Source organism: Mustela lutreola, chromosome 14, assembly GCF_030435805.1.
Source record: "Mustela lutreola isolate mMusLut2 chromosome 14, mMusLut2.pri, whole genome shotgun sequence".
NCBI classification, from domain to species: domain Eukaryota; kingdom Metazoa; phylum Chordata; class Mammalia; order Carnivora; family Mustelidae; genus Mustela; species Mustela lutreola.
The window spans coordinates 50,010,902-50,024,443 of record NC_081303.1 but is presented as its reverse complement, the minus strand read 5'-3'; the positions used below and the strand labels follow the sequence as shown (position 1 = coordinate 50,024,443).

The window sequence follows — 13,542 nt, the reverse complement described above, 5'->3', positions numbered from 1 at the left end:
AATTATACTTTATATACAGATCAAACTGTTTTTTCATCATCAACATCATATATTTCTCTATTTATTAAGGACTTATTTAAGTAAAATTTTCCCTTTGGAGATTTAACACGTCTGTTAAAATAATTCTAAAGTTGATATTCTAATACTATTGTGATGGCTTCTCTTTCATTATAATTTTTAGTTTTTACATACATACGGAAATACCAAGGACTTTCAATAATCTTCTATCCAGTCACCTAAATGTACGTAACTATTTCTAATAATCTGTCTGTGCATTTTTTCTATGTAAATAATTATGCCACCGGCAGATAACAAAATCTTATCACCTTCTTTCCAATTCTTATGCTCCTGACTTCTTTACTGCTTAGGACTATCAGCACAATGTCAAATACACACAATCCTGGGCATCTTTGTTTCTGACTTTAAAGAAAGTGCCTCTAATGTTTCCCTACATTTTTTTTAACTGTTTGTTGTTCTTTTACAGTTACTCTATCAGTTTAGAAGGGTTTCTCTTCATCCTCATTAGCTAAAAACATCATGGAAAGTGGTTTTTATAAAATATTCTTTCTGAATCTATTGAATTGATCATGATTTTTTTCTATTAACCTATTGATGTGTGTTTCTGAATTTCATTTCTGGATTTTCTAAAATCAAATCCTTACACACCTGAGATAAACCAAACTTGGTTTGGGAGCATTATCCTTTTTTGTACACTGCTGGTTTTGATTTGCTACTTTGTTTAGGTTGTCAAGTCTGTATTAGGGAATGAAATGGATCTACAATTTTCCACCGTTAAGTTTTTGTCTAGTTTGGATGTTAGGGCTAGCAGGCTTAATAGACTCAATTGTTGAATAGTGTCTATTTTTCTATTGCCAGGGGGAAAAAATTCTACAAAATAAAGATGTTCCGGTCCTTGAAAGGTTGGTAGAATTAACCTTTGAAACATAAAACTCAGGGTGCCTGGGTGGCTCAGTCGCTGGGTGTTTGCCTTTGGCTCAATTCATGATCCCATGGCCCCAGGATCAAGCCCTGCATGCTGCACGGAGCACTCTGCCAAGCGGGAGGCTGGCTTCTCCCTCTCCCACTCCCCCTGCTTGTGTTCCTTCTCTCACTGTCTCTGTCAAGTGAATAAATAAAACCTTTAAAAAAAAAAAAAAAGAAAGAAACATAAAACTCGGGCGCCTGGGTGGCTCAGTGGGTTAAGCCGCTGCCTTCGGCTCAGGTCATGATCTCAGGGTCCTGGGATCGAGTCCCGCATCGGGCTCTCTGCTCAGCAGGGAGCCTGCTTCCTCCTCTCTCTCTGCCTACTTGTGATCTCTCTCTGTCGAATAAATAAATAAAATCTTTAAAAAAAAAAAAAAAAAAAGAAACATAAAACTCGGTGTTTTCTTTCTGGGAAGGTTTTTAATTGCTATTTTAATTAAATAAATATTAGATTATTCAAGCTTTTTATTTCTTCTTCCATTTGTCTAAGTTTTCAAAAGTACGGGCATATAGTTGATATATTCTCTTTTAATCTGTGTACAGACGCATCTTCCTTTCCATACATGATATTACATTTTTTCTTATTACCTCTTCTACTCTTAAAGAATTTGTTGATCATTTCCCAGTTTCTTAAGCTGGACATTTCGCTTACTCCTGCACTTATAATTTGAATATTTAAGGCTACAAATTCCTTCCCCCTCCCACCCCAACAATATTTTTTAAGTTAGCCCACAGATTTTACTATATAAAGTTTTCATTATCATTCAGCAGTGTTTTTCAATTTCCATAATTTTTAAATCCCTGAGCTTGACAGCTATGCTTATGCATACTATATTTTCTAAATTTACGCTTTTGTGATTAACTCTTAATTTAATAGCACTGTGGGGAGATATCATCCTCTCTGTAAAACCTGTTCTTTGAAATTAAGGCTTTTACCTGGTCTGGTTGGCGATCAATTCTATAACGTATGCTTGCAAAACTCTTGTTATGTTAAGCTTGCTAGCTTTTTATAATCTTATATAACTACTAATTTGTTAGTCTCACCTATAAATAATTAAGAAAGATATAATGAAATCTCCCACTACAAAGGTGGACTTGTCCATTTATCCCAGCGTAGTTCCACCAATTCTACATCATCTATTTTAAGGACTTTTAATCAGAAGCAAACGTGCTTTAAACTGCTGTATCTTCTTGCTGAAATGACATATTACTATCATTATATGGTCATTATATAGTGATTGTCATTACATAGTGATTCTTTCCATCCCAGTTAAGACATTCTGTCCTAAAGCGCATTTTATCTAGTATTAGTGAGGTCATGCCAGCTTTAATAATTCCAGGTATGTATTTTCCCCATCTTTCTATTTTTACATGCCCTTAAACTTCTGGTGTGTCTCTTGGGGGGGGGGGGGGGGACAAAAAAACACAAAAACATGTATCTGAACTTTGGATTTCAATCCAGTCTGCCAGTTTTTACCTTTAACTAGAAAATTCAGTCCATTCACTCTAATTAGTATGTATGGATGTTTCTACCATCCTGACTTAACATTCCAGTTTGTTCTACTCTTCCTATGCTTAATGTTACTGACTTTCTTTCTTTTTTTTTTTTTTAAAGATTTTATTTATTTGACAGAGAGATCACAAGTAGGCAGAAAGGCAGGCAGAGAGAGAGAGAGAGAGGGGAGGAAACAGGCTCCCTGCTGAGCAGAGAGCCCGATGCGGGACTCGATCCCAGGACCCTGAGATCATGACCTGAGCTGAAGGCAGCAGCTCAACCCACTGAGCCACCCAGGCGCCCTGTTACTGCCTTTCTTAAAAATTCTATCTCCGGGGAGCCTGGGTGGCTCAGTCATTAAGAGACTGCCTGTGGCTCAGGTCATGATCCTATCATCTTGGGATTGAGCCTGCATTGGCATGGGGGGGGGGGGGGACTGCTCAGTGGGGAGCCTGCTTCTCCCTCTCCCACTCCTCCTGCTGTGTTCCCTCTCTCACAGTCTGTCAAATAAATAAATAAATTTTTTTTTAAAATAATGATTCTGGGGGGTGGGGGGTTGAGTGAGCCCAGTGCTGGGTATTAAGGTATTGCATGGAGCACTGAGTGTGGTACATAAACAATGAATCATGGATCACTGAAAATTTTTTAATTAAAAAAATTCTGGGGCACCTGGGTGGCTCAGTGGGTTAAAGCCTCTGCCTTCGGCTCAGGTCATGATCCCAGGGTCCTGGGATAGAGCCCCGCATTGGGCTCTCTGCTGGGTGGGGAGTCTGCTTCCCTTCCTCTCTCTTTCTGCCTCTCTGCCTACTGGTGATCTGTCAGATAAATAAATAAAATCTTTAAAAAAAAAAATTCTGTCTGCCTGCTAAAAAGATAAGAATTTTATTTTTTTTTAAGATTTTATTTATTTAGGGACGCCTGGGTGGCTCAGTTGGTTGGACGACTGCCTTCGGCTCAGGTCATGATCCTGGAGTCCCGGGATCGAGTCCCGCATCGGACTCCCAGCTCCATGGGGAGTCTGCTTCTCTCTCTGACCTTCTCCTCATTCATGCTCTCTCTCACTGTCTCTCTCTCAAGTAAATAAATAAAATCTTTAAAAAAAAAAAAAAAAAGATTTTATTTATTTATTTGACAGAGAGCGATCCCAAGTAGGCAGGCAGGCAGGCGGGCAGACGGGGGCAGGGGGAGGACGCAGAAGTAGGCTCCTCACCGAGCAGAGAGCTGTGGGGCTCCAATCCCAGGACCCTGAGGATCATGACCTGAGCTGAAAAAAGCAGCTTAATCCACTGAGCCACACTGTGCCCCAAAGATAAGAACTTTATTGGTATCATCTGGACTTTAAATTCTGACAGACTTTTGGGGGGGGGGGGGCTTAGCCTTTACAATGAATATCAAGTAATTATAATCACCTTTACTTCACAGATCTAACACTTCCTGGATTTGAATCACTTAGTATTTCATCCAGAACTGGCCTCAATATAGGTATTTATATGGCAAGGTTTCCAAGACTTCATACACCTGAGAATATTTTTACTTTAATGATTGTGGTTGGGTATAAAATTCTAAGTTTCTCTTCAAAACTCTGCAAACACTCTTGTTTTCCTGCATTTAGTGATGCTATTCAAGTCTGATGTCAGTTTAAGTTTTGTTCCTTGTAGTAATCTGTTCTTTCTCTCTGAGGCTTCTTTTGCTTTGTTATTCTTAAATTTCACTATAACTCCTGGAAGCAAATTTTTCCTGATCACTCATCTTCAGCATTCTAAGAAAACTTTCCCTTTGAGGACATTCATTTTTTCTTTCTTTCTTTTTTTTTTTTTTTTTAAGATTTATTTTAAGGAAAGCACAAGAGCTTGTGGGGGATGGGCAGAGGGAAGAGAAAATCTCAGACTCCCCATCCAGCACAGGGCTCAATCTCACAAGCCTGAGATCACCACCTGAGCCGAAATCAAGACTCAGATATTTAACCAACCAAGCCACCCAAGCACCCCCTTTTTTTTTAATTCTAAAAGAGAACTCTTTTTCCCATTATTTCAAGCATATCCTTTTTTTTCCCCCTAAATACGGGCTCCACGCCCAATAATGGGGCTTGAGCTCATGATCAGGAGATGAAGAGTCACATGTTCCACCAACTGAGCCAGTCAGGCACCCCCCTTTTCATTTTTATTTAAGATTCCTGGGGCGCCTGGGTGGCTCATTCTCTAGGTGCCTGCCTGAAAGGGTCCTGGGATCTAGCCCCACTTCAGGCTCCTTGCTCGGCAGGAGGCCTGCTCCTCCCTCTCCCACTCCCCCTGCTTGTGTTCCCCCTCTTGCTATGTCCCCCTCTGTCAAATCAATAAATAAAACCTTCAAAAAATAAAATGATTCCTATTATTTAGGGGCGCCTGGCTGGCTGGTTGGTAGAGCATGCAATTTCTCATCTCAGGGTAGTGAGTTCAAGCCCCACATAGAATGTAGATTACTTAAAAACAAAATCTTTAAAAAATGAATTTTAACAGAAAGATTCCTATTATGTAGACTTGAGTACCTCTACTCTATTATCCTTAACTTTCAGTTTTTCTCTGAGATTTTCTTTTAATCCTTTTTTTTTTTAGTTCTGGGAGATTTTCTCAATCTAGAGTTCTAATTCATTCTTCAATTGTATCCATTCTGTTATTTCAACCATTACATTTTTCAACCCTAGTATTTTGGACTGGTTCTCTCAGCCCCTGCTTATTCTTATTTCAAGTTCTTAAGATGTTCCCCATTCCTTCTAAGATAATTACCATTCTAGGGGCACCTGGGTGACTCAGTGGGTTAAAGCCTCTGCCTTCAGCTCAGGTCATGATCCCAGGGTCCTGGGATCGAGTCCCACATCAGGCTCTCTGCTCAGCAAGGAGCCTACTTCCCCTCCTTCTCTCTGTGCCTGCCTCTCTGCCTGCTTGTGATCTGTCAAATAAATAAACACAAATCTAAAAAAAAAAAAGATAATTACCATTCTAACTTTAAACTCAATGTCCATCTGTTCTATTATTTCTGTTCCAATGAAACTTATACATTATTCTTCTTCTGAAATACCTGTTCTCAACTGTCTTTGTTATTCTTCCCTAGAGGGCAGGAGACACTCTGAAAGGCAAAGAATATGGGGCAAGGCCAGATTCCAGCCCTTATAAGCTGCAGCAAACTGTAGTAAGGTAGAAAATAAGTAGTAGGGTAGTAGGGCTCAGCCAGAAGAGAGTGCAACTCTTGACCTCGGGGTTAAATTCAGGCCCCATAGGTGTGAAAATTACTCAAAAATAAAAAAATTAAAATAAAGTTTAAAAAAAAAAAAAGAAAGAAATACGAAGTACAAAAGTAGAAAGACCCAAGCACCAGAAAACCATACTCACTCTTCACCCCATTCACTCACTACCCAGATCAAAGACTTATCCTTTGTTCCCCAAGGAGAAGCAGCACTATGATAGGATTTGAGGAGACCTAAGGACTCAGAAGGTAAAAGAGAAGTGCTGTCTAAGGTCAGTCTTCGCCTGTTTTTCATCAGCTGCTCACAAGTATATGCTTCTGTAATGCCCTGATTCACTGAGAGCTGGACTAAGGTTAGCTCTGGGTCGCAAGCGTAGAAAAAGGAAATTCCAACGTATTGAGGCAAGGAAGAAACTAGAGCAGTATTCCAACAGTCCTTCCCCCATGGTTTTATTCTCCTGTCCCAGACCAAAGCCGCCTCCCCATACACAAACACACACACAGTTCAAAACAGCCCACATCACCAGTCTGTTTCTCACAGCATTTTCCTATTACCATTCCTATAGGGATGATTCTGGGAGCCGGTAGTCATGCTAATTAAGCCTCTCGGTAGGAACAGAAATGGACTCCTGGGCAGGTCTGAAGAATTTAAACATCAATAAGGTTTTCCTACTTTGCTTTAACACCTGGTAGAAAATTGTGCCATTAAAAAACAAAACAGAACAAAAAACCCACTGCTTTAGAAGCAATGGAAGTTAAGAGCAGGACAAATTAGTCCGGCTGCAAGCGGGGGAATGAGAGGGAATGGAGACAATATGGAAGGATTTTAAAATGAGAGAATAGTGGAAAGAATGGGAGGGGAAGACATGAGCAAAGGCACTGTTCACGGCAAATGTGAGAAATGAAGTCAGCTGACAAGCTCTGAATCCAAAGCAAGATCTTGTCCCTTTCCCAATTGGGAGTTGTAATCAAAAGATTACAGAAGGTTTAAGTATTGTTATTTGCTCCTTAAAAGAGGAAACGGAGCCTAAAAGAAGTCAGATAACTTGCTTGAGTCTAAAGCTATTCTTTCCCACTATGCTACCCGTGAGCAGTTACATTCAGTTGCTCAAACCAGAAAATAGGGGGCACCTGGCTGGCTCAGTCGGTTAAGCATCTCTTAATTTCAGCTCAAGTCGTATCTCAGGGTTGGAAGATTGAGCTCTGTGTCAGGCTCCACAATGGGCAGGGAGCCTGCTTGGGATTCCTTCTCCCTCTACCTCCACCTCACCCCCTCAACCCCATGCATGTGCTCTCTCTACACAGATAAATAGGTTTTATTTATTTATTTGTCAGAGAGAGAGAGAGAGCACGCACGCAAGCCTGGGAAGCAGCAGGCAGAGGGACAGGCTTCCCACCAAGTAGGGAGCCTAATGCGGGACTTGATCGAGGGATCCTGGGATCATGACCCGAGCCAAAGGCAGACACTTAACCAACTGAGCCATGCAGGTGTCCCCAAAATAAACAAATTAATAAAACCTGAAAGAGTCCTCTTATCTCTCTCTTCCCATTATCACATCATCGAACCTGATCAATTTTAACTTTTTTTTTCTTAAAGATTTTATTTATTTATTTGACAGAGATCACAAGTAGGCAGAGAGGCAGGCTCCCTGCTGAGCAGACAGTCCAATGCGGTGTTCAATCCCAGGACCCTGAGATCATGACCCAAGCCAAAGGCAGACGCTTAACCCACTGAGCCACCCAGGCGCCCCTCAATTTTAACTTCTAAATCTTTCAAAACCACTCCTTCTTTTCATCTCCATGACTATTTCCCCAGACCAAAAGTGTTATTCCCTCTGTGCATCACTGAAATAAACACTTCACTGATCTAACTCTCTCCAAACCAAATTCCACACTACAGCTAGGAGTAAAAAAAAAAACAAAATAAACAAACAAACAAACCCAATACTACAGTGCCAGGCCCTGCTTGAAAGCTTGCTACTGCTCTAAAGATAAACACAGAATCTAGCCCCCGTCTTGCCAAACCTTCCTCTTGCACCTCAAGTTCTCCCCGCTCCCCGCACCTCCTCCCCACACTGACCTTGTAGTTTCTCACAGCATTTACTTCCTGCTTCAAGGGCCTTTGCACACATTGTTCCTTCATTTGTAGCACTATTGAGTTCTACAAAGACTGATTATCCTAGACCTAGTCTCAGGTTAAATATTACCTCAACAATCACTAACAGCTGATAAACCATTTAAGGAAAAAGCTTGGGGAGGGGGAACTTTAAAACACAGGGAGAAGGCCAAGAATACTTGACCACTGACAAACCTCTCTAAAAGATGGTCATTTGCATCATGTACTTCTTGATGGAAGGCAAGAGGAAGCACCCAGAACCTCCTACCTACCTCTTGTGAAGTATTTTCAACAAAAAATACAACTAATCAAGCTTCTACATCTACTACCTACCTACTTATAGGAAAAACGGAGGATAAAGGAATAAATAATATCAAAAGCAAACAATTAGCCAAACCCAGAATGTAGGAAATGCTACAAGATCTCAGATGGTGGGGCAGGGAGGGTAGGGGATATGGTTAAGTGGGGAGACCATTATTTAGGCTTAAAAAAACGTAAACTTAATACAGCATGCAGACCTTGTCCATTCAAGTCCTGACTCAAAGAAACTATCTGTAAATGCCACCTTTCCCTAAACAATCATAAAATGTTGAATTATGTACTAGGTAGTAGATATTAAGAAACTGTTAATTGTAGGGGCACCTGGGTGGCTCAGTGGGTTAAGCCGCTGCCTTTGACTCGGGTCGTGATCTCAGGGTCCTGGGATCGAGCCCCGCATCCGGCTCTCTGCTTGGCAGGGAGCCTGCTTCCCTTCCTCTCTCTCTCTGCCTGCCTCTCTGTCAAATAAATAATAAATAAAATCTTAAAAAAAAAAAAAAAAGAAACTGTTAATTGTAGTAAAAAGGCACTATGGCCATTTTTTAAAAAATCCTGACCTGATAAATACATTCTAACATATTTAAAGCTAAAATGACACTGCGTGATATGCTTTAAAATATTTCACTAAGAAATTGAGAAAAATAGGGGTGCCTGAGAGACTCAGTGGGTTAAGCCTCTGCCTTCAGCTCAGCTCGTGATCTCGGGGTCCTGGGATCGAGCCCCACATAGGGCTCTCTGCTCATCAGGGAACCCGTTTCCCCTTCTGCCTCTCTGCCTACTTGGGATTTCTCTCTCTGCCAAATAAATAAATAAAATCTTAAAAAAAAAAAAAATCACAAAAATTCCATTATCTATTAATTCTTGAAAATACTGTTACAAAAAAGAATCTACATTATTAACTGATGCTGCTTTGGCTCTCTGGAAATGTTTCTTTCCAGCTAATAATAAACCTTAGAAATAAGTATAAAAAACTGAAAAGGGGACGCCTGGGTGGCGGAGTCCTTGAGAGTCTGCCTTTGGCTTGGGTCATGATCACAGGGTCCTAAAATCAAGTCCCACATAGAGCAGGGGCCTGCTTCTCCCTCTCCCACTCCCCTTGCTTGTGTTCCCGCCCTTGCTGTGTCTCTGTCAAATAAATAAATAAATACAAAGATAAATAAATAGCTGAAAAGGAGGACATGTGGGTGGCTCAGTCAGTTAAGCATAGGCCTGCAGCTCAGGTCATGATCTGCAGGGTCTTGGGCTCAAGCCATCTGGCTCCCTGGAGTCTGCTGCTCCCTCGGCCCCTCCTCCCCATCACTCGTGCTCTCTTGCTCTGCTCTCTCTCAAATAAATTTAAAAATCTTTTTAAAAAGCTGGAAAGAGGGGCACCTGGGTGGCTCAGTGGGTTAAAGCCTCTGCTTTCGGCTCAGGTCATGATCCTAGAGTCTTGGGATCGAGCCCAGCATCAGGCTCTCTGCTCAGCAGGGAGCCTGCTCCCCCCTCTCTCTCTGCCTGCTTCTCTGCCTACTTCTGATCTCTGTCTGTCAAATAAATAAATAAAATCTTCTAAGAAAAAAAAAAAAAGTGAAAAGAATTTGCCTACTTTTAAATGAATGAGGGAAGAAAGTTCTTTGTGCAGTTTTCTTGCTTTCAAAAAAAAAACCCTCTCCCTGGAACAAACTGATGGTTGCCAGAGAGGAGGTGGAGGGACAGGCAAAAATGGGAAGTGGGAATACAGGTTATGGAATGAGTAAGTCACAAAGATAAAAGGTACAATACAGGAAATCTAGTCAGTGGTATTGTACTAGCGCTGTGCAGTGACAAGAGCTGCACTTGCCTAAGCACAGCATAATGGATAGAGCTGTCAAATCAGTACAGGTACACCTAAAACGAACGTGACATCATGTGTTAACTGTATTTCAACTTAAAAAAATAGTAAATAAAATAACCCAAAGGACTCTTCCTCAAGAGAGATGGGTTTATTGACAGGGAAGCCATGGGGCACCTGGGTGGCTCAGTCATTTAAGCACCTGCCTTCAACTCAGGTCAGGATCCCTGGGTTCTGGGATCAAGCCCCACTTCTGGCTCCCTGCTCAGTGCAGAGTCTGCTTCTCCCTCTTCCTCTTCCCTTCCCTCTTGCACACTCTCTCTCAAATAAATAAAATCTTTAAAAAAAAAAAAAAAGTAAAGAGAAGCCAATTCCACCCCTTCATTCCACAGTACAGCAGAAGTAAGGATATCCCAGGGCAGGCCAAACTACCCTGTTTTTCAGTGCATTTGAAGAGTGAAGGACTATGACACGTGGGCTGTAGAACTAACTCAGGATGCACGTCCATTTACAGACTCTCCTCCCCTCACTGGTATGTGTGCATGAGCTGGTCTCCAACTTACTGTCTCCAATCCTGCGTGGTACTCTTCTCCAAGTTTCCACTTCCACCATTCAATCCCCACCACGACGAATGATGAACTCAGTTTCTTCAATGGGTCAAGTCCTTTTAACACTTACCTCCTAGGTGTTTTTAGTACTGAGTTTTTCAAACTACAAGTTGTACCCAGTGAGTCTTTAACTGCTCCCCTCCATTAATGAAATAGAAGAGAATAGAAAATAAAAGTAAATAACAAAGGTAAGTTTTGTTCTTGTGGAGCCCGTTTCTGTTATTGAAAACAGCCAACACAAAATGGTTTTAAGCACCTTTGTATCAGGCACTCTTTAAAGCAGTCACTTTTTTTTAATTTTGGCAACAACTCATTCAATCCCTACAGAGATCCTATTAGGTAGATATACTATTGTCCTCATTTTCAAAGGGGAAACTGAGGCAGAGAGGAAGATAACTTGCCAAAAATGGTCTTAGAGTCCAACCACTCTGGCTGCAGAGCCAGAGTTCTTAACCATTCCCCCTCCTCTATCTACCGGGTCATAATATAAAACTTAATTTTAAATTTTGGTTTAAAAAACCAAACCATGGTTTATAAAAGTTTGAAATCCACTGCCTTTGGATTTCAGATATCATCAGGCACCTGTCCTTTTTCCTCTTCTGTGATATATTTTCTATTGAAAATTCTTCTTCTACCTAGGTCAAGTCACTTCCTCGGCCGAGGCTTTCTGACACTCCAAGGGAAGCTGATAACACGAGGGCCCCTCTATTACCACTTACCACATTATATTTTTTATTTGTGTCCTCTACTAGGCTGAAATCAGAGAGCAGTTCACTCATCTCTCGGTGATGCTGGAAGAGTGGTTTTTACACTACACTTAGTCCAACAGACTCCACCTCATCTGCAAATCTCTACCTCTGAAGACAACTGTGATTTTTAAAAATTCAATTAAAAACTTGTCAGAATTTAGCAGAATTAATCATTCCTAACTCTTTAAAGCCCTAAAGACCTCTAATAAACACTACTGTCTGATTCTCTTTCAACTACATATTTGAGAGTAATAAAAACTTAAAAAAAAAAACTACTGTACTATTCAGATGTTTAGTTCTTACCAAATTTATGACACACCTACGCAGGAACGGTGTGTACCAAAAGTATACTCCAGCACAGTTTGCAAAACAATGTGCCAGGAACAACCTAAAACTCCATCTGTGGGGAACTGGCTAACGAAACTGTTGCACAATCCTCTAAAACAACACTATGCACGTGTTTAAAAGAAAAGTATGACCTCTACATTTGATGGAAAGCTGTCCCTGGTGTTATCTTAAAAACTTAAGGTGCATAACAATGCATATAAAATGACCCCCCTGTTGTTTAAAAATGTGAGTACTGTAGCAAAAAGTCAGGAAGGACGTTATCAAGCAGTTAACAGTAGCTAGCCTGAGGAGAGAAGCGGTTAGGATTAATGAACAGTTAAACTTTACACACTTCTGTATTCTTTTTTAACTTCAGACACACTTTTTTTTTTTTAATAAACTACAAAAATTTGTGATCCTGACCAGTAGTGTGTGAAACAAAATATTCTGAAATAAATACTTTTAAACTGAATTATCTTTTGGGTGTCAGGAAGGTATGAGGAGGGAGGAGACAAAACCTAAACTGAGATGTAGGAATACTTAACACCCAAGGTACTAAGTACCTTTGACAGGTGACCTGTTCGGGGTGGAGGAGCTGCCTAAACCAACACAGCGCTTCCCCGAGGACAGGGAAAAGCAACAGCATGTTCTGCAGGTGTCACTTTTAAGAGTGGTTTATCGGAATCCGGGGGGGGGGGGTCCACTGGATGGTCGGCCGTTTGTAAAGTACGTATTTTCCCCAGCCCCAACTCCGGATGTTCCGCTTGGGCGGGTCTGGGTGTGGTCCCGAAATGAGCCCTCTTCAAACTGGCACTCGAGCGCCTCGGACACAGATGGTGCGCAGCCCTGAGAGTGACTAGCTTCCAATCTTGAGACACATCAATGTCCCTCTTCCCCCCAGCCCCCTCTGGCCACTATTTCCTCCAAAGGGCCTCCGTAGGTTTCCAATGTTGCGTCCAGTTAAACATCGTCCACCGACCACTTCGAGTCGAGGTTTGTAACCCGGTGGCCGAACGGCAGCCAGCATGTCACTGCACCTCCATTTTTACCTTCCGCGGGGCCTCAGCGCAGAGCCCTTCCCCCACCAGCCCTTCTTCCGCCCGGCACGACCGTCCCAACGCCGCCACCCGTGCTTCAAGCTCCACCCGCCCGCCGCCCCAGCTCCGAGGTCCGCCGAACTGGCCGCGCCACCGCCCGCTCCCCGCTCTCCACCTCCGGCCCCCAGCCGCTGGGGACCCGGCCGCCGAAACCCGAGAGCCACACCTTAAGCCCGCTCCATGAGTCGCTCCCCCGCCGAGCCCGCGTGGGGGGAGGGGGCGCCAGTCACAGGCCCTAAGGCCTCAGCAGCATTTTGAAACGGCGAGTAGAGAGAGCGCAATTTCCGGCCTCCCGAACCCGTCTAATACAAGGGTTTCCGGTGGGGCCTCCGGAAACCATAGAGGTTCCCCAGGAGGGCTAGAGAGTTAGAAAGACTGAGCTCTGCCTGCCATAGAGTAGAGCCCAGTCCAGAGAGTCGCAGGACTTGGACGACTGAGATGTGAGGAAACGTTTCAGGAGCTCGCAGAGTCTGATGGTATTTACAGACGTGTCCTAGGAAATCAAAAATCAAGGAAGGGAGAAACCTAATAGCATAATCAGAGACAGCCTTTTGCTCTTCCAATCACCACCATTTTTCTCACAGTTGACTGGAATATTCACTCTTAACTCCCCAGAAGTGGTGGCCGAAGAGGGCAAACAGCATGTTAATTTGTCGCTAATTGGGGGAGATAGGACTAGAAGCTACACGACTAACTCAAGACACGTGGTAAACGCTGAAAGAAGTGCAAAAAACCGGGAGGTGGGGCTTCTTTGGATCATACAACCTGATGTATGATCTCAGGTTGGCCGACTTCCACCTCTGCCGGTGCCAAATGGAA

General features: G+C 42.4%; 1 protein-coding gene across 6 annotated transcripts in view; it reads right to left on the bottom strand.

Annotated features, from left to right (window-relative positions):
• MDM4 (MDM4 regulator of p53) overlaps positions 1-13,047 on the bottom strand; it is a 40,379-nt gene extending 27,332 nt beyond the window's left edge. For all 6 annotated transcript variants that reach the window (XR_009347626.1, XM_059146965.1, XM_059146966.1 and 3 more), the window contains exon 1: positions 12,890-13,047. The gene's annotated coding sequence lies outside the window, so the exon portion shown is untranslated. The remainder of the gene's footprint in view (positions 1-12,889) is intronic.
• Positions 13,048-13,542: the final 495 nt, after the last annotated feature.